The sequence below is a fragment of the Sciurus carolinensis genome, chromosome 14 (genome assembly GCF_902686445.1).
Source record: "Sciurus carolinensis chromosome 14, mSciCar1.2, whole genome shotgun sequence".
NCBI lineage: Eukaryota > Metazoa > Chordata > Mammalia > Rodentia > Sciuridae > Sciurus > Sciurus carolinensis.
The window spans coordinates 24,765,519-24,785,912 of NC_062226.1; the positions used below are offsets into that span (position 1 = coordinate 24,765,519).

At 42.3% G+C, this 20,394-nt stretch overlaps 1 non-coding gene across 1 annotated transcript; it reads right to left on the minus strand.

Annotated features, from left to right (window-relative positions):
- Window positions 1-9,314: 9,314 nt before the first annotated feature.
- On the minus strand, window positions 9,315-9,421 carry LOC124965078 (U6 spliceosomal RNA). The gene has a single exon (XR_007105087.1). It is a non-coding gene; the product is annotated as a U6 spliceosomal RNA (small nuclear RNA).
- Window positions 9,422-20,394: the final 10,973 nt, after the last annotated feature.

Sequence of the window (20,394 nt, forward strand, 5' to 3'; positions counted from 1 at the left end):
ACAGAACAGAGGCTCAGAGCATCAGAGGGAAGGTCCTGAGCTAATGATAGGAAATGGGAGGGGTACCTGTAGTTGCCATCGGGCAGGGCTGCCACGTAGGTCAAGATCTTGGACATTTGGCAGGAAATGTGGTCAGTGCAGAATAATGTTTTATATTTTCTGGTATCTAAGCTCACCCTGGCCAATTTTAAGCTTGTAGGAGTAGATCCAAGCAGGCAAAATGAATGACCTCTGTGGACCAGGCAGTAAGACAGGAGAGGAAAGAGGACTTCATCAATCAGTATGAAGTCCAGGACAAACAAAAGAGCAGAGAAAACCTGGCTCAGGTGCTCCTGACTACTGCGGACCTTCACCCTGCATTTCCTCACCTGTTTTCTTTAAGGAGTCTTAAAATGCAGCAAGATTTGCAATTTAGTTGCAGTTTAACATCTAACAGGTAAAATATGTCTAGAAAATTCAGAAGTAGTCTTAGGTAGGTTTCACATTCCATCATAGGTCCAAACGTGTGCATGCGTGCACACACACACACACACACACACACACACACACACAAACACCCCCACATCAAAAGTCACAGTGCATTAGTCACACACATTACAGCAATTCAAGGAGGCATCGAGAACCCTTTGGTGCAGACTGCTTAATAGTTCTTGTTGACTGAAAGCCTGTAATTGTACCTAAAGCATTTGTAAAGGCACTGCCAGACAGTAACAAGCTATTCAATTTGTTCTAAGATATTACAGAGCCATAAGCATTTTGTTACATTGGCATTGTTTAGGAATAGCATAAAATATACAGATGTGTATGCCGATTCTCTGGTAACTAATTGCAGTGACCAGCATGACCAAATGGGTCTGACCAGGGTGAAGGGGAATTGGAAAATAAAGATTCACAAACACAGATTTTGAAAATTAAGCTAGGATCAGGTGGAGCTCTGCTCTCTGATGGAGATGCAGATCTGAAGAGTTACACCAGCAATCTTTATTTAGATATGTCTCATTATCAGGTTAAAGACTATGCAACCATTATTCTTTGCATTCAGGAAAGTTACAGAAACTAGGACATCTCTGTAGCTTTTCTGCAGTTGCAATCCACGCTTGCAAAGTGCAATGTTAGGAGATTTGTGTAACTCTCAAGAAAGTCCATCGATAAAAGTCACTATAAGGTAGGCAGGGACCAGAGAAGTGGAGCTTCCTTGTTACATGTAGATGTCACAGACAGATGTTAGGAAACCAGCAAACCAAACCCAATGCTAGAATGAGAGACTCAATTTACAATGGTAGTGTTCAGAAATATCACCTCTGGGTCAAACCTTTATTTCACAGAGAAATCTGGAAAGAGACCCAGACAGGGGACAGAACATGTCAGAGCCACTACTCAGTAGAGGAAGAGCCAAAAAGGGGATAGACTCTGCTCTCCTATCTTTAGGTTGATGTTACTCCCAGGGTATCACGTTTGGGAACAATGTGAGATGAAGACGTTCAGATGAGTACTAGTATGTTGTGACCAGTGTCCACCGAAACGTCATTTTAGATGAGTAACTGCTTAGATGTACACTGAATCCCATTAATCTAAAAAAATAAGTGCACATTTTTTCTGGTGTTGCCTTTTAAATTAATGGCTTGGTTACTGGGTCTGGCAGGCAGCAAGACATATGGTTGTTTTGATGGGTTGTTAAATACCTCTCTCCATTCTCTCTTGAAGAACATGTTCTGCTATTCCTCTGTGGAATGTTTTTGTCATTTGTTACAAAAAGCAGGTACATGAAATTACAGAATCTCAAGCAAACTTCCCTGATCCCATAAACATTTGAGTAAAGATGCTCTTACATTTCCATGAGGCCATGTTTTCCAGAGGATTTTGAGACTGCTTGTATTATCCCCCTGGAGATAGGTCTTAGGATCCTGATTTTAGGGTTGTGGAAACTGAGGCTTAGGCAGGGAATCTGTGTATTTTGAACATTTGTGCAGAGTCTCTGCAGGTCAAGTTTTGGAGAGATGCCAGTAGGATTAGAGAGGTCCATTTACCCCCAACTGCTATGTTCCCATTTGGACCTCCTCATTTTGAGCCTTTCCAAAAACTTACTGGTTTCTTCTGTCACCTCTCTTCAGTTTAGCAAAACTGATCATTTCAACTTCCTATGCCCTGAACATTATAGTTGAGGTGAGGGGAGAGCTTGGGTCCCCTGCAGAATTCACAATTCACACAGTCCTAAAATTTATGTAATTAACCATGACTGTGGCATTCTCTGATTTGTATCAGTTATTTGAACAGTTTATCTCCTTGGTTTTTGGAAATTTCTCCCTTAGTATTTGAACTGGAAATTTCTCAAAACTTTATTTCCTTTTTGTAATATTTTACTATCATTAAAAAAGTAAAACCATGGTCAAATCAGTCTTTGTGACATGATATTTGAGGTTTGAAAATATGGTGCTTTTTCCTGGTTCTTCCTTTGTTCAAATTTGGGTTGTTGGTAAATATTTGTCTCTCTTTTGGGACTTAGGTTTCTTCTCTTGCTGTAACAGGAAGGTATTGGGCTAGGTGACATTTAAGAGGCCAAATTGGTCTGAAATGTTCTACTTGCATTTTCTTTCTGTTTTTATCAACACTGACTTTATAAAATGAAATTGTTGACTAGTCTTTTCAGTTTAGGAACTTTTAGCAGAATTTGACGGTCTTGGAAACTTAAGAATGTAGGAAGCAGGCAAATCTTCCCAGAATGATCTCAGTTTGGGATAATCTCTATATGGCGTCCAGATTTCTCAGAAATTGTCCAGGCACAACCCTCTTGGCTCCGGATTCCTGTAGACTTGTGTCAAGTGCAGTGAGCTCCTACTCTGCTCAGCGTCATCTTTGACATGCTGGGAATATGGATACTTTTAATGAATCACAAAACCCTTAGCAAACTGTCAACAGGTAAAATTGCAGACTTTTTATCTGGATTAAAAAAAATTACACACATACAATACAACCCCCAAACATGCCTTCTAGCTCTACAGATGATGAAGTCCTTGAGGGAAAGATCATAGTATCCTCTTTCTGCAGAGGACAATGCAAGGTTCAGAGAGTAAGTGAGAGGACTAAAAGGGGAAGGAGGGACCCAGAGGACTCGACTCCATCTCCGAAACCCACCAGTTAGGGTTAAGTTTATGGAGTTAATCCAACCTCATGCCAAGACTTCTTGAGCCACATCATTGCCTTCTCCAGCACTCGGGTGAGGCAGAATTCAAGTTCAATTCCTGTTGATCTGAGAAGTAGCATCGCTCTGCTCCAACAGTCTTCCTTCACCATTAGGTGAAAGCCCGTTGACCTCAAGAGCCATGGAGGTGTTTCACCATTATTCACCGAATAATGTCCAGATTGGACAGAAAGGCATTCAAGGCTATCGAAATTTTAGTTACAACCTATTTTCCTTGGCACTGTTTCACCCTGGCTGACTCATGGTTCTAAGTCTTCCTAGCTTATTCTTGGTCAGCTCTGGTTTATTTTAATACCTGGTTTACTTCTGGTTCTGGCTCCCAGGAACTGTCCCATCCTAACATTTCAGACTTGGTGTTCTACTTCTTGTCCCCAGTTTGGACTCTGTCTTGAGGACTTGGTTTAAGGTTTCTCATGCTTTCTGGCTTATTTTCAGAGCAAGAAGCTCCCCCTTGCCAGCTTCTTGGAGCTTATTCTGTGTTGCTGTTGTGCACTCTGGGTGGCCTCTGATCACTTGTTGGGGTGGGCCACAAGTAGCAGGGATCCAGGACAGCCCAGATAGATGTTCAGAGTGCTTCCTCTGTGCAAGGTCCTGACCTAAGCTGAAGAGAGATGGATGAGACACTTTGCTACTTTTTATTCCTCTTAATTTAGGAATAAAACTGACTCAATAAATAAAAGTAGGAAGATGTTACAGGGGCTCTGACAGGAGCCCATGGGAGCGAGTGAGGGACCCAGAGGGGCAGATTAGTTGTGCTTGCGTGGTGGGGATGGTTAAGTAGGGAAGCCTCAGATCCAAGTTGCTGAGTTCCCAGAGAATCATATGTGAAGGAGAATGCCTGGTTCAGAACCAGAATTTCCTGCCTGAGACCAGGCAAATAGAGTCTCTGGAAAGAAGTCCACATGGTTTGTTAATGATGCCTTTGCAGATTAAGCTGTGTGAGAAAAAGATCGAGCGTCTGGGATGGAAATCTTTGACATTTGGAACACAGAGTGTCCCTTAGCTTGCCAGCCTAGCCAATGTGCTAATTCTGTCTTCTTGGGGGAAATTCCCAGCAGCTGCTAAAGGGATGTGCTAAATGTAGAAGGCCCGCAGAACAGACTCTCATTTTATCTGGCTAAGACGAGGGCAATGGCTCTTGATATGACCTTTCTTCCATGTGGACTTGCCTCTTTTGCTTGGAAATTTTGTCTCAGAAGCAAAACATCAAGTGAAGTGATGAATCCTGAATATCAGAGGGTGGTAGTTCCTCCAAAACCATTTCTCCAAGTGTATGCTGAGAATGCCATGATCGAATGTCCAGCCCAGGGCAATGATGTTCTGGAAGGTTCGGGCCTATGATGGCGGTGTCTCCTTAGTACCCATCAGCTAGCTGTGGAGTTGGACCATTTGGCAGGAAAGCAATGGAGCAGAGAGGAGGGTGACGGGTGGGAAATTCTATGCCTATCCCCCACAGATGTATAGGGTGATGGTAGCCGGCTCTATGAGAAGGTCTCGCCAGACACATTTTTCCATGGTGACATTAGCAGTGTACCTGGTATCCCTGTGGGAAGTGAGGTGGTGAGAGGAATGGAAAAGAACAATGTTTTCCAGCAGGACCATTACATGATGGAAATCCTGACACTGATTTGCAAATATCTCTTTCCTCTTGGGAAAAGTGAGGGAGGTTATTGACTCCTGATTACCTGGGGCTTTTATTAACATTGGATGGCCATGGTGTTTATGGTTGGAGTGAATGAAATTAACCTACCTTCAATTAAATGCATGTGAGTTAACTTTAGGGTCATTCTATTGAAGTGGGAAAAAAAAAAAAAGCCACAGGATATATTCAGTATGATTCCATTTATATAAAGTTCAATAACATAAACAATATGTATATGTGTATACATAAAGGTGTATGTGGTGTGTGTGTGTGTGTGTGTGTGTATGTGTGTGTGATAGTTTAAGAATGCAGACATTTATGTACAACCATAAATTTAAGCAAGGAAATATAAACACAAAATTTGATGGTGTGATTTTAAAGTTTGAGGGGAATGGATTGGAATGGGTGAGACTTTCAGAGGATGATTTCTGTTTTCTAAAATGGGTGGTGAAAACAGAAGTGGTAATTGTGTAGTAATTGTTATATGCCACACATGTTTTGTGCATATTATTTATATCCGCCATCTTGTGTAAAACAGTTAAACTGAACTCTTCTAACTAGCAGAGTAGGGTGTAGCAGGGGGAATGTGGTCAGGGGAAGTATATGTCTGATGGCCAGACATTTGTACATTTGAAGGAAGAACATTTGGCCAGTTGCCAGTTTCTTATAAGTTAGCATGATCCTGGATTTCCTTATATCAACAATTGATTTATATTTTGAATAAGAACCCAAGTTTACAAACAGACCCCAGGGGCCCCTGTTGAATTGAGGGTTCTATTTCTTCCTGTCAGGGGAATGTGAAGGAGTGCAGTTGGCCTTCATGGCTGCAGGATTCCTCTCTATGGACTCAACCTGCCAAGCAAATGGACTAAGTCATTGGACTCACAATGGTTGTTTCTGTTCTGAACGTGTATAGACCTTTGCTTCCCTCATCATGAATCCCCAAACAGTACAGTATAACTGCTATTTACACAGCATTTACATTATATTAAGTATCATAAGTATCCAGAGATAATGTGCATAGGTTATGTGTAATTACTGCATCATTTTATATAAGGGACTTCAGCATCTGCAGATTTTGATATCCCTGGGGTGAGGATTTCCTGGAACCAATCCCCAGTGAATACAGAGGGACAATTGTAATGTAAATGGAAAGAAAAAGCAAACTAACAAACTATGTATGCAGTTTCATTCTGAAATTATTTTTTAAAAATTGTGTACCTATGTACACGTATACATTTCTTTATTTAAAGAGCTTAGAGAGTGCCTATTAAAGTACTTAGGGTTTACCCTCTGAAGGCTTGGTTTTCAGGACAGAGGATAGGCGGTACAAACAAGCAGCCAGCTCATTCCATTATTTCACCCCCCCATGCTGCTGTGGTCCACCCGCCCCTCCACCATTCTGAGCTCTCTGGGGGCAGTACCGTTTTCCTTTTTCATGTTTCAATTGTCTATGGAAGACTCTTCTTTGGTGCCTTTCAAAAAGGATGAAAATTTAATTGGTCCTTGGAGCTTGTTGATAAGCCCGGAGGCCAGGAGACTCCAGGAGCTAGGAAGGTCACCATGGCAAGAGACGTGAGGCAGAGTGTGGTCTGTGCTGGACAGAGGGTGCCATGGGTCAGGCAGTGTGCGTAGCACACACAACCTGCCTCCTGCCTCCTGCCTCGTCCCTCTTTCCTTTGCAATCTATTCCACTGTCCCTGGTTAGGTTTCCTGGGAAGCAGACAGCATCTCAAGTTGGTGTAAAGAAGTTTATTGGGGAGAGCTCTTGGTATCGACATCTGGAAAAGCAGAGGGAAGGAGAGGGACAGGCCAGAATTGAGAGCAGGGGAAGCCTCGGTGGATCCAACTGGGACTTGGAAAGATGAGACGACAGGTCTTCAGAGTTCTTCTGAGTTGGGTGATAACACTGGGCCTTTAGAGCTATCTATGTTGAGCAGACAATGGACACTGGCCACCTCAAGAAGTGGGGATGACCTTGGTTGATGAGTCAATTCCCAAAAGGCAATCCCCTAAAGGAACTGAGCACATTCCCAGAAACTGCATCTCAAGTCACTGATTCTTCAAGAGGGGTCTGGGTGGCATACCACAACAGCCACGTCACTTCCACGCTGCAACCAGAACATTTCTTATTAAAGCAACTTTGCCTATTGCTTATACTGTCCTCTGTCATAGAAACCCTTCTGTATCTCTCTACTAGCCACAGGAAAACAACCAAACCTGTATTTCAGCACCCAAAGCCTCTTATGACCAGATTCCAATTTTCCTTCCTTCTCTCTGACTCTATTCCTCACCCTTGTCCAGATCCAATAAAAATACACCACCATATTCCAGCTGCACCAGACATGGCCACATGCTGACTTGCACTGTTACATGCCCTTTGACTCTACCTGCAATGATTTGCTCTCTGACTCCTACTCAACTTTCAAAGCCACCTTCAGGTGTTCCCTTGTTTGTGATATCTCCCCCAAATTTTCCAGGTACAGAGTCTCTCCTTGGGTTTTACAGTCCATTTTCCTTCTCTTCTTCTTTTCTCTGCTCATAGTATTTTCTTTCCGTCTCTCCTCTCTTCTTTTTAGTTTTGCTCCTCCTCCTTTCTGTACTCTCCTTTCCCTATTCTTTCTGGCTTCTCTTTCTCTTCTGGGCACATTTGTGTCTCACATGAAAAGCTGGAGCCTGTGGATTTGCTCGTGCCCTTTATTGTAAGTGCAGCACACTTTTGGTGTGCAGGGTAGTGGACATTGCAACCCCCAACCCTTAATGCAGACATTTATTATATCCCTACCCTGACATGCCGCACGGGTCTGAGTCTGAGTTGCTGACACATCCACTTCCATGGCACAGGGCTTCTTGCTTTATTGGGCAACCTGTACGCCTTTCTCACATGTAGCATCAGAATTGATCAAACACTTCAGAACCCAAGTAACAGCCACTCATCTGAAACTGCTTATGCATCTGGCTCCCTGAGTCGACTGAGAGCGCAGGGCTTCTGCCAGTCATGGATTTTCCTTGCATTTAGCACACACCCCCATGTAGGGGGGGCCTCATTAAATGTCTGCTGAATAAATAAATTTTGTTTATATATTTTGTTTTTTTTTTTTTTGAGAAAAGTTGTAAGGGGGAAACAAAAGTGAAGTTCTTTGTAAGAGAATCAGGAAAAGAGTAATAAATGACCACATCCTTTTAAAATACATTTTTTTTTTTGATATTCCTTTTCACTGCTAGTTGATGTCACTTAGGTGTTCATTTGTGTGCTGAACTATTTGTGGCCAATATAAAGACTGGCGTTCATGCCAACCTAATCCTTAGGTACATTGTTGGCAGCCATTGATTTGGTCCTACCTGTGTGCCTGATCCTCGGAATAATCCTGCGAGGTAGATATTGCCGTAGCTGGTGGGGCAACTGAGGCTCAGTAAGCTAGAATATCTAGATCAAAGTGATACACTTTTAAGGGACAGGCCAGGATAAGAAAGAGTCTGATTCCAGAACTTCCCCATGCCCAATCCTGCCTGCTGCTGGAACTCAGTATGTGCGGGAGACATGTACCTGTTCATGGTGGGAAACCCTTTTGGGGAAGGAGTCTGCTCTTTTAGAAGAAAGCCTGCATCATTCATTTTTTTTTTCCATTTGAACTATTTATTATTTATTTTTAAAATTTTTATTCATTGTACACGAATGGAGTATAACTATCATTTCTCTGGTTATACATGAAGTAGAGTCATACCACTTGCGTCTTCATACATGTACATAGGATATGGATGTTTACCTCATTCTATTAACTTTCCTTCTCCTGCCCACTCCCCACCCCTCATTTCCCTCTACACAATATCCTTCTTCCATTCTTCCCTTACCTCCCCTGGCCCCCGTTATGTATCATCAACTACTTATTAGAAAAATCATTCAGCCTTTGGTTTTTTGGGATTGACTTATTTCACTTAGCATGATATTCTCCATCTCCATCCATTTACCTGCAAATGTCATAATTTTATTCTTCTTCATGGTTGAATAATATTCATTGTGTATATATACCACAGTTTCTTTATCCATTCATCTATTGAAGGGCATCTGGGTTGGTTCCACAATCTAGCTATTGTGAATTGAGCTGCTATGAACATTGATGTAGCTGTGTCACTGTAGTATGCTGATTTTAAGTCCTTTGGGTGTAGGCCAAGGAGCAGAATAGCTGGGTCAAATGGTGGTTCCATTCCAAGTTTTCTAAGGAATCTCCATACTGCTTTCCAGAGTGACTGCACCAATTTGCAACCCCACCAGCAATGTATGAGTGTTCCTTTTTCCCCACATCCACGCCAACACCTACTATTGCTTGTGTTCTTGATAATAGCCATTCTAATTGGGGTGAGATGAAATCTTAGGGTAGTTTTGATTTTTATTTTTCTTATTACTAGAGAGGTTGAACATTTTTCAAATACCTGTTGATTGCTTATAGATCCTCTTCTGTGAAGTGTCTGCTCAAAAATATGGAACACCTCACGAATTTGCACGTCATCCTTACGCAGGGGCCGTGCTAATTTTCTCTGTATCGTGCCAATTTTAGTACATGTGCTGCCGAAGCGAGCCCTGCATCATTCATCTTACGGTGCGAGAGGACCTGCTACACTGGTGTTGGAATTCTGTGTGTACCTGGGCAAATTCAATTGTGTCTGCATAGTGAAAGAGTGGCTAAAAGTGATTATGAGAAAGAGTAGTCTTCATCCTAGTTTTCATCTAGGAGATGAAAACGTCATGGAACAACTGAACACTATTATTAAGTACTCTCATTACCGGGAGAACGCATTTGACAATGCTATTGCTGGCCACATATCGTCAGGATGATTTCTCCATGCCAGGCACTAAGCTAAGCACATTCTATGCATCATCCTGTTGAATCCTCACATCCTGGCAAGGTAAATGTGGCTATCATAGATACACCATGACCCAGAAATCTTACCCTTTGATATTTACAGAAGAGGAATTAAAAATTCATAAAATGCATGTATAAGATTATGAATAGTAGCTTTATTCACAATAGCCCAAACTGAAAAAAAGTCAGAAGCCCATTACTAGGACAGGAGTTAAACAAACTGGCAGTGTTACTGAGCAATAAGACAGAAGAAAACTGATATATGTGAGAATGTGGATGAATCTCAAAATCACCATGCTGACTTGAGTATATACTGCCACTGAAGAGTACACACTATGTGATTACGTTTAAATAAAATGAACTTGGTGAACAAACATCAGAGCAGTGGTTGCCTTTGGGATGTGGTGGAGAAGGGTGAAGGAATTTTCTGGAGCAATGGAAAAATGTCCTGTGACTTGCTACAGGATTAGGTTACATGGGGCAATGGATTGATCAGAGCACGTGGGAATGTGCAGTTCAAGTTTGTGCATTTCATTAGGTGTACCTTATACCTAAAAATGCAAATGTTGAGATATTTAGAAGTAAAATGTACATATATCTGCAACTTTTTTTGAAATGCGTCAACAATAAGATGACTGGATAGATGGATGTGATAAAACAAGTGTAGGAAATGGCCACGTGGAGTCTAGGAGGTGGGTATCATGAGTATTGCTAATGAAATTCTTTGAACTTTTATGTCTGTTTGAAAAAAATCTCATTCAAAATGGTGGGAAAAGAAGTAATAGATACCTAGAGATAGTGTAACTGGAATAATCGAAAGTAGAATAAACTAGAGTGCCTCATTTAGTCCTTTTTCTGATACAAAATAAACTCATTCAACACAACTCAGAGAACTCTCCTCTACCTCTGCAATGGAGTCAAACCTCCATCACATTTAAGGTCCCTTATTCTTGGGTCCCACCGAGGTTCGGCTCACCTCCTGTCACCCCTGCCATGTCTCGCTCATTGGCCACTTGAGATGACTTCTTCCCTGCCTTCTCTCTGTTCTTAGGTTCCTTTGCTTTTACCATATGCTACTTTCTGTACCAAGAAGTTTTATCCTTGTTAAACCTTTAATTACCTATGAGTTCAGCTCATGTGTCCCTTACTACTTCTTGATCCACTCTGTACCCCATCAGGACATAGAGGCCCCCTAGGATGGCCAGAGTCTGTGTCTCACTTGGTTTCTGGGCCAGAAAACTCCTAGCATGGAGCTTGGTACAACAGAGCAAACTCAAAAACTACTGGTGCACACAGCAAACTTGTGTGTACTGTGGACAACCTGGTACCCTGAGGATAGAAAGAAGCCCAGAGATAACCAGCTACTTCTCTGCTAGTTCATGATCATCTGTTATCAGCTAACATTTTACTTACCCATTTTCTAACTTTCAAGTTGACCATATGTTCTCTCTCATCAGGGACTGCAATGCATTAAATATTATCTTATGGAAAACAAAAATAAAAATGAATGCTATCTAATCCCTCAGGTACTCTCCATCAAACAGGGAGTATAAATGCATGTAAGACTCATTCATAAAACTAATTCCAACACAGCATAGTTGGTAGTATATACTGTAATATGGGAAACACATGTGTTTGGAGAATACCATGAAGAAAGCATGCAAAGAGGGGTGTTTGGGAAAGAATTGATGGAAGGGGATATTTTGAACTAAACCTTGAAAAAAAATGATGGTCAGACTTAAGCTTGAAGGAAAGGACATGGTAGGCAGGGGTACCCCCTGGAGCAAAGGCCTGATGGAGCAGAGGACAGGGACCGGTTCTGACTCGATGTGGGATGAGGAGTTTAGAATCTGTTCCTAGGTTATGAGGAGTTAATGAAGGTTTTTGAGCAGGAATGTGATAAAATCAGGTCTGCCTTAAACAAAGATTGCCTTTGTGTCACAGAGGCATGTGAATTAGCCACGGGAAAGGCATGAAAGGGGCCTAACAAAGCCATTGCAGTAGCCAGTTTCTGCCACCACCTGGACACAGCCTCAGCAGCCATGGTCTTTTTGGAAAAGCAAGACAAAAGAGAAACTATGGAATTTCCATATCTTAGGAATTTTTTGTAGACCTCTGGGTGGTTGGAAGAATGACCAGAACGTGTGTTTATACTCATCAAGGCTCATGGAGCAGGCTATCGGAAAGGAGGTCAGGGGAGTATGGTGTTTGTGAGTTCAACCGAAATTACTGACCATGAGGTCCAGTACAGCAAGGAAGGGGTCATATGGAAGAAGTGGCTGGCCCCATGCAGGCAGTACTCAGCTACTGTGGGAGTGACAAAGACAGGCACCTAAGGGGATTCCAGGGGTGTGCAATGGTGACTTCTTATGCTCCACATTGTCTTACACTTCTGCAACGGGAATGGGTCTTCCCATCATGTTCTTCCCAGCACACACACAGGCAGGAGTAGCAGAGACAACATAGGCTTCGGAGCAAGAGAACACAGACTGAGTCTCAGATCTGTATTGTTTATGCTTAACCACTCTGTGCCTCCCTTTGATGTTCCCCGGTAGGGCAGCCGGGATCAGTGGTCAGCAGGGTGGGCTGTGAAGCTAGTCAGTGCAAACTTGTATGTGACCTTGGGCAATTGACTTCTTAGGGTCTCATTTTTTTCCTCTGTATGACAGGGACACTAACACTGCCTTTCACTTGGAATTGAGGATTAAATAAGATCATGCAAGCTAAGCTTTTAGTACAATGCCCGGAACACAGTAACTAATTAATAATATAATAAAAATTATTGCTTATTAACATAAAATAATTATTAACAACTAAAATAGGCATATGATCTGTAGCTCTGAGAGTTGCTAAGAGGATCAAATCTTGAACTTAAAAGTGTAAAATGCCACATAGATGCTAAGATATTAATTTTGATGGTAACAATATCCATTTGAAGCGAAATGCTCCCTAGGAACAGTACAGAGCCAGTATTGTGTGGCTGCTGAGGGAGCAGCTAATTCCTTGCTGGATAGTTGGCCTGATCTGTCTGCCCTGGCTCTTTGCTCTGCCTGGAATCAGCTGGCAAATGCTCATCCGCCCGTGCTGCCCTGAGCAGGGTGGTGGGTCCAGGAGTCAGCTGTTCTCAGTGCTGTGGGTCACAAGGGTGGTCCTGTGGTAGCATATGATGCATAAAGCAACATCCATTCTGAAAGCAACCTTGGATGGTTGCAAAAGCCCTTACACACGGACTCCCTGATGGTGGGGAGTGCAAAGTCCTGCTGCCATTTCCAGCATCGGCACCTGTAGACCCTTTGAGCAACTTGCTGCTGGTCACTCACAGCTGGGCCATGGAGGAATTGCCTTGGGAGGTTTCTCTGCCTGATGTCAAAGTGTGTGTTCTTCTTGTTGCCATTCATTGTCTCCTTGGATGAGGGGAAAGCAGTGATGAGTGTGTTGGGAGAGAGGAAGTTTGCAGAAATGGGGTGACCAGCTTGAAAGTCCCCCTGGACATTGACATAGAGCTGGCCCACTGGAATGGGTAATAGAACGTTCAGAAAAGTGGTAAGCGTTGTTCATTTGAATAAAACGATCTTTCCCATTTCCTGCAGTTGTGGCAAGAGCTGATGGTCAGCCTTGGTAATTGCTGCAATCGAGATGAGCACCAGGGTGGGATGTACTCGTGCAAAATTATTTTTTCCTTTCCAGTCATTTTTGCTCCCAATTTCCGCATGTACAAAATTCTCTCCATTCACTGTTTCAAAACTCAAATGTCATCCCTCCTCCTCCCTTTCCCTCTTCCTTTGTCTCCCCTCAGTCCTAAAGCTGGCAGGTTTTACTTCCTGACTGTCTCTGGTCTGCAGTCCCTCCTGTCCCCTGGTGTCTTCACAGGATTATGGTGGCAGCTCCATCAGCCTCCCTGCTTCCCCTCTTGATATCTTGCTCATCACATGCACAGGCACCAGCCTGAGCTTTCTGAGCAAAGCGCTTTTCACGTTACATTCTTCCGCAAAGCAATTGAGGACGTGTCTGCAGCCTATAGAGTAAAGCTCAAGTTTAAGGGCCTGATGTTCAAGGCCCTTCAAGACCAGACATGTCTGTCATCTCTCTTGCTGGCCAGCAACACCCTCCTTGCTTTCTTGTATTCTGTCTTCATGAGTGAGCTCAGAATCCTTACCTTATTTTTCCTTTCTTCTCCTGAAGCTTTTCTTGATCCTCTTAATCGGCAATAGTCTATTCTTCCTCTGCGTTCTCACAGTCCTGTTTGGGCATGCTTATTTCTTGTTGCTGTATCTGTTTGGACTTTTCTGAGTGTTCATCTGCCTGCCCAGAGAGCAGGCTCCATGCAGTCAGAGCCTGTGCTGTGTCCATCCCTGCACTGTAGAGAGCACCCATCACATTTCCCACACACCAGGCCACAGAACAGGCTCAGTGAACACCCAGCCATTACATCCATTTGATGGCGCCTGCCTAGCTGAGCTAGATTTCAAAAACAAATCCTTATGCCCCATTCACCCATGGGTGCAAAGCTTCTGAGATCTCTATGTATTCACGGTGGCAACAATTCCTGGATAGGGAGCTGTTTTTTTTTTTCAGTCACCTAGAATTCCAGTTTTATAAATTATTTGCCCAGGCATGAGCATTTAAGTTTATAGTCTTTAGTTACATACAACAAACATTTCCATATGTCCATCGTTGGGCAATGGAAGACTGTAGAACTGAAATTTCTAGAATTCAGATTCCTGAGACATAGAATTTTCACTTTGACATTACCATGATGAGCAGGTTGGTAGGTTTACTATAAATATACCTGGGAGCTTGAGGTTAAGCAATATATCTTGTACAATAAAAACCATTTTATATGTATATTCCAAAGATAAAAACATGAAGGGCACATATAATAATTTAGGTGGCAGAGAGATGAGTTTAGCACACTTTGTGATTCTCCTGTAGCTTCCACGCTGGAATCTGCATCCTACTCAGTGGGACCGTACAAAAAATTCCAGTCCCTTTTCCTGAAATGATAGCACTTCAGGAATTTGAAACTCTTGGCCTTGAAGTTTCGAGTGCTGTCTTCTCTAGGTGAGTAATTCCTTATCTTTAGGAATTCCTAAGGGGCTGGCTTGAGTCCTTCTCCACTTGGACTCAAACCTCTCTTCTGGAGGTTTTACGTCTCAATCTTCCCTGAAGTGTGGAGGATACAATTTTTCTGGTAATAAAGCTTAGGTTTGCAATAGTTTTTCTCATTCGCTATAATCTGTGCCAAAGAGTCCATGAAAATTCTGTGTCTCAGATCAAGATGCTTCCTTATTGTGCTTGGAAGTTCTAAGGAGGCACGCACATCAATCCCTATTAAATTTCGTGTTGTATTATTAGATTCTAACCTTTCTTCCAGTTTGCTGTGGCTTTTTTTTTTTTTTAAATTCTGGTTACCATCCAAAATATGTATTTTCCCTCCCAGTTCCATACAGTCCAGAACAATGTGGAGTTGAGGACTGTCCCCACTGGGGCTTCTGGAAGCTTCTTCTGAAGCCGGTCTTGAGCTGTATTTAAGAATGGTGGTCTTACAGAATGAATCAAACAACATTACCCTATGTGAATGTATGATTACACAAATGGTATGCCTTTACTCCATGTACAAACAGAGAAACAACATGTATCCCATTTGTGTACAAAAAAAAAAAAAAAAAAAAAAAGAATGGTGGTCTTGCCATCTACAAGCCACCTATAGAATGTGTTTCCAGGAATTCACAGGGAGGCCCATGTTACTCTCCATTGTCCTGTTTCATTTTTCCATATCATTTGCCCTCTTCAATTTGCATATTTTTTTTGTTTATTTTCTATCTCTCCTCACTAAAATATAAATTTTGCACGGACAAGGATGGTTGTTTGCTCTGTTCACTGATATGTCACTAGTACTTCCAATAGGGCCTGGCATATCGCAGACACACAGGAATTGGTCTCTTAGTTTTAATTTTTTCCCCTGAGTAATGTCACGTAGGAATAACTTTAAAAAATTGAATTGTTAGAACAGTATAGATGCTATTACATTGTGTTATCAATATATGCACCGATTGAGAATCAACAAGGAAATCTGCATTTGGTAGAAAATCCAAGTCTCTTCTGGATGAGATCCCAAATGGAGATGGAAAGAGCTTGGATTCTAGCTCCTCCATTTGTCAACTGTGTCCTTAGTGAACAGTTCCTGCATCTCTCCAGATCCTCAAGTGCTTTGTCTATGAAATGGGGATATTAGTACCATCTTGCCACAGGAATGTGCACATTGAATGAAATCATGCAAACCAAGTGTCAGGTTCATTAAGTGTTGGTTTCCTTCCTATTTCCCTATCAAAGAAGTTTAAAATAAATCAGAAGTTTTCCCTAAATCCTTCAACATAATTTCTCATTTAATATAGAGACAAATAACTGCTCAAAAGGGAAGTGAAATCACATCAGTCATCCAGTCATAAGTACACGAGGAAAAATGAGAAATTATACTCCATTTATGTATGATTTATCAAAATGCATAAATGCATTCTATTGTCATGTGTAACTAATTAGAACAAATAGGAAAATGCGATCATAAAAAAGATATTTCCATTATAAAAGTAAAAAGAATTTTTTTACCCAAACATTTGACTCTTAATGGAATGTTAAGTTTCTAAGTCAGTAAGATGAAGTTTTGTCACCAAATTACTTTATTGCAAACTAACAAAAAAATGACTTGGGTTTTCAGAGTAATTTCAAATTTAAGGAATGCATATAAGAAATTGTGAATATGTATTGCTACAGGCAATTTGTTTCTGGAACTGTGATGACTGAGAAAGTAAATGGATCTAACAATCTAGATTTTTAATAGTTAAAAATAAGTAATTGACGATTTATTGTTTCCCTTTTTTAATAAACATTTTTAGAGGTTGCTTTAAAAAAAGGGGAGGTAAATAAATAACCAGATCGGATCAGACATGATGTCATTAGAATAACTTTTGGTAAAGCCAATTAAGCACTCACTCAAACTCTTAACGCTCTTAATAAGAGCGTCCCAGAAAACTTTCCCACTATCATCAGGTGGTTGTTCCAAAAAAAATAGATCTCATGATCTTGTGCCTAAAAATGACAGGAAAAAGAGATGTTCAGGCTTAAAATCAATAAGCAATACATCTGAGAAAGGGACCCACGAAGACCGTGTCCTGAGAAAGGCGTCCTCTCCCTCCTGCTTTTGACAGCCACTTGTGCCCTCAGTTCCTCCACAGGGGACACTTGTTTTGTTTATTTGCTTGTGTGTGAATTTGGTCCTTTTCCTTCTTGCATTAGAGGTGGCCCTAAATCAGGATTAAGTTGTGCAGGCTGTACAACATAGTGCTAAAATGTGACTGGAGCAAATACTGGGGTGATATATGTCACCAAATCCAGAAAATAAAGAAAACATGTATTAAAATAAATCTGTATGTACCTGATGTGAGGACAGAAAGACACAGTGAACCCGGAACTATGGGAATCTCCCCAAGACGGGGAGCAGATGGGTCTGGACTTGAAAATGAGTGTGTGGCTTAAGACCTGTATGTGAGGGAGCTGCACCACACAGTGGGAGTGGCCCTGTGTGTGGTGGGTCTGGGGGCCAGGGACACTCAGGAGACACCAGCGAGGCAGGATGTGGGGTTCCACAGACGAGCAGCAAAGGCCCCAAGTGTTGGTAGGGAGAGCAGTATATGCAAAAGGAGCATGCGGAGTCTTCGAGCCAGAGAGTTGAGCCCAGGGTTCAGGTGGTTGGCGATGCTGCAAGGATCAGTTCAGACAAATCATCCTTGATTAGGGTCAGGGTCAGGGTTAGGGTCAGGGTTAAGGTCAGGGTCAGGATCAGGGTCAGAGTCAGGGTCAAGGTCAGAATTAGGGTCAGGGTGAGGGTTAGGGTGAGGGTGAGAGTGAGGGTGAGGGTGAGGGTGAGAGTGAGGGTTAGAGTCAGGGTTAGGGAGAGAAACCAGGACCTGTGAAGCAGTAATGACTGCTGGATAGCTTTCTAGGTTCTTTGGGATGAATCAAATAAGGTCAGGGACTAGTTACTAAGTCAACAGAGAGTTTCAGCCCTAAGCCCTCAACATTTAGGACAACAATCATTCAGTTTTCCTAGGACTAAGAGAATTCTAGGGTTGCAGCACTTTCAGTGCCCAAAGGCCCCAGGCAAACAGGGACAAGTTTTTCCTCTGCCACCATCGTGCCCCATCGCTCCACCAGTTGAAGTAGGGGCTCCTTGGACCTCTTGTTTAGGAGCTGTCCTGGCTATTCTGTGGCTCACTTTTTATCTATTTCCAATCATGGCAGTATGGGTGGGCCTCATGAAGTTGACACACATCAAATTAGATGTAGAATCTGATTTATAAGAATTTGGAGACAGATTTATTGTGGGCATTTTCATCATTATTATTATTATTATTTTCATGGCTAAACCAAGTTTTAGTTTTCTCCAGGAACTAAAACCAGGGCTGACATCTAGGCCCATCTCAATGACAAGGATCTTCCAATGAACTCCCGGGCTGAATTCTGTATACACCAGTGCTGAGAAAAAGACAAAGGTTCTGGCTCTGACTCGCCTGTGGTTGGAGATCGCCTGCCCCACCTGCCACTGCATGTCCTGAGTTGGGGAAGAAAACTGTGGAGTTTTTCTGCATATTCATCCAGCAGGACTTTTCTCTACATCAGGATTTCAGCAACTGTGTCCTGTTAACCATCCTCAAGTCAAGATCTTTAAGCACGAGCAACATTCATTTCTTCCAACAAATATGTATGGAGAAAATGCTGTATTCTAGAGAGTTCTAGCTTTGAGGATTTAATAGCAACAAATAGAAAATGTCCCTGGCTTCAGGGTGTACATTCTAGGAGGAGTGAGCAGATTATAAAATAATAGACAAATAACCAGTAAACAAGAAAGTTCTCAGTGCTGGAGTCGAGCAGAAAATTAAGGCTAAGTTCTTTGATGAAAAGTTCTTAATGATAACTTCTTCTTGGTGGTCAGGAAATCCTTTTCCAAGGAGGTGACAATGAAGCTGATTTCACAATGACAGAGGAGTCAGGCATGCAGATGGGGAAATGGGGCGAAAACAAAACAAAACACATTAGGAGGTTTTAAACTAGGGGAGTGATAAGATATGACTTAAAAAATCAATCAACAGCCTGGCCTGGTGGCGCACTCCTGTAATCCCAGCAGCTCGGGAGGCTGAGGCAGGAGAATTGTGAGTTCAAAGCCAGTCTCAGCAAAAGCAAGGCGCTAAGCAACTCAATGAGTCCCTGTCTCTAAATAAAATACAAAATAGGGCTGGGGATGTGGCTCAGTGTTCAAGTGCCCCTAAGTTCAGTCCCAGTACCTCACTCCCCAAAAAATCACCAGTGTTGAAAATGAATGGAAATAGCCAAGGGTAGAGGTAGAGGGTCCAGTTAGATGCCACATGAGTGGTCTGGGGAGAGATGATGGTGACCTCAACTTGAATGGTATTAATGAAGTTGGAGACAAAGAAAAGACAATGATATCTACAGTGGAAGCAAAGCCAATAGAATTTGGGACAAGTTTAACAGGAACAAGGGGATGTTGGTTGAATGGAGACCCTCAAAACAAATGTCAATCTGGAATCACAGTATGTGATTTTATTTGGAATGAGAATCTTTGCAGATGCAATTAGGATAAGCTCATTCTGGATCAGGGGAGGCTCATTCATGGATGAGTGTCCTTGTAAGAGAGACAGAAAAGAGAGAGAGGTTCAAAGGGGAAGGTCTTGTGAAGACAGAGGCAGAGAAATGGCATGATGTATGTACAAGTCAAGAAGAGCCAGGATTGCCCATGGGCTCCAGAAGTAGGAGAGACATGGAACCAAGTCTCCTTCAGGGCCTCCAGGAAGAATCAAATCTGGCGGCATGTAGCTTCAGACTTCTGGCTCATGAAACTGTGAGAAAAGAAACGTGTATGGATTTAAGCCAGTTTTGTGGTAAATGTTTTATGGCAGCCACAGAAAACTGATAGGGGAAGGAAGAGGGAAATGAAGAGTAACTTGTAAGCTTTTTAGTTTTAGCTACTTACTGAATGATGATGCCATTTACGGAGAAGGGAAGATTTTCTACAACTGGTCGTGTCTTCTTGCAGGTGGCAAGGGGGAAGGAGTCCCACATAAGGTAGAATTCAGATCCAGCTTGCAGGCCCAGGTGGGAGAGGGCAGAAGCAGAGGGCTCCAGGTCTAGGGTTAAAGGTAGAGGCAGGGAGAACCAAGAACATTGTTTAAGAGAAGAATTAACAAAGGACAGTGGTTCCTCATTGCAATCTTTTTTTCTTACTTGGTGCTATAGACCAAATGTTTGTGTTTTGAAACCTAAGCCCCAGTGAGATGGGATCAGGAGGGAGGTGATTAGGTCATAAGGGTGGGACCCTCATGAACGGGATTAGTGACCTTATAAAAATGGTCACTCATCACACTCTCTCCCTGCTCTGCCATGTGAGGATGACCATTGGGAGTCAAGAAGTGGGTCCTTACCAGGCCTTGATCTTAGACTTCCAGTCTTCAGAAGTGTGAAAAACAAGTCCTGTTGTTTACAAGTCACCTAGTCCGTGGCTTTCTGTTACAGCAGCCTGAACAGATGAAGACACGTTACATGGACTTTAGTGATTTCCTTAATTTCTTTGAGACTGAATTGTATTTGCTTCATTTAAAAATAGATAGAAAACAAAAAGT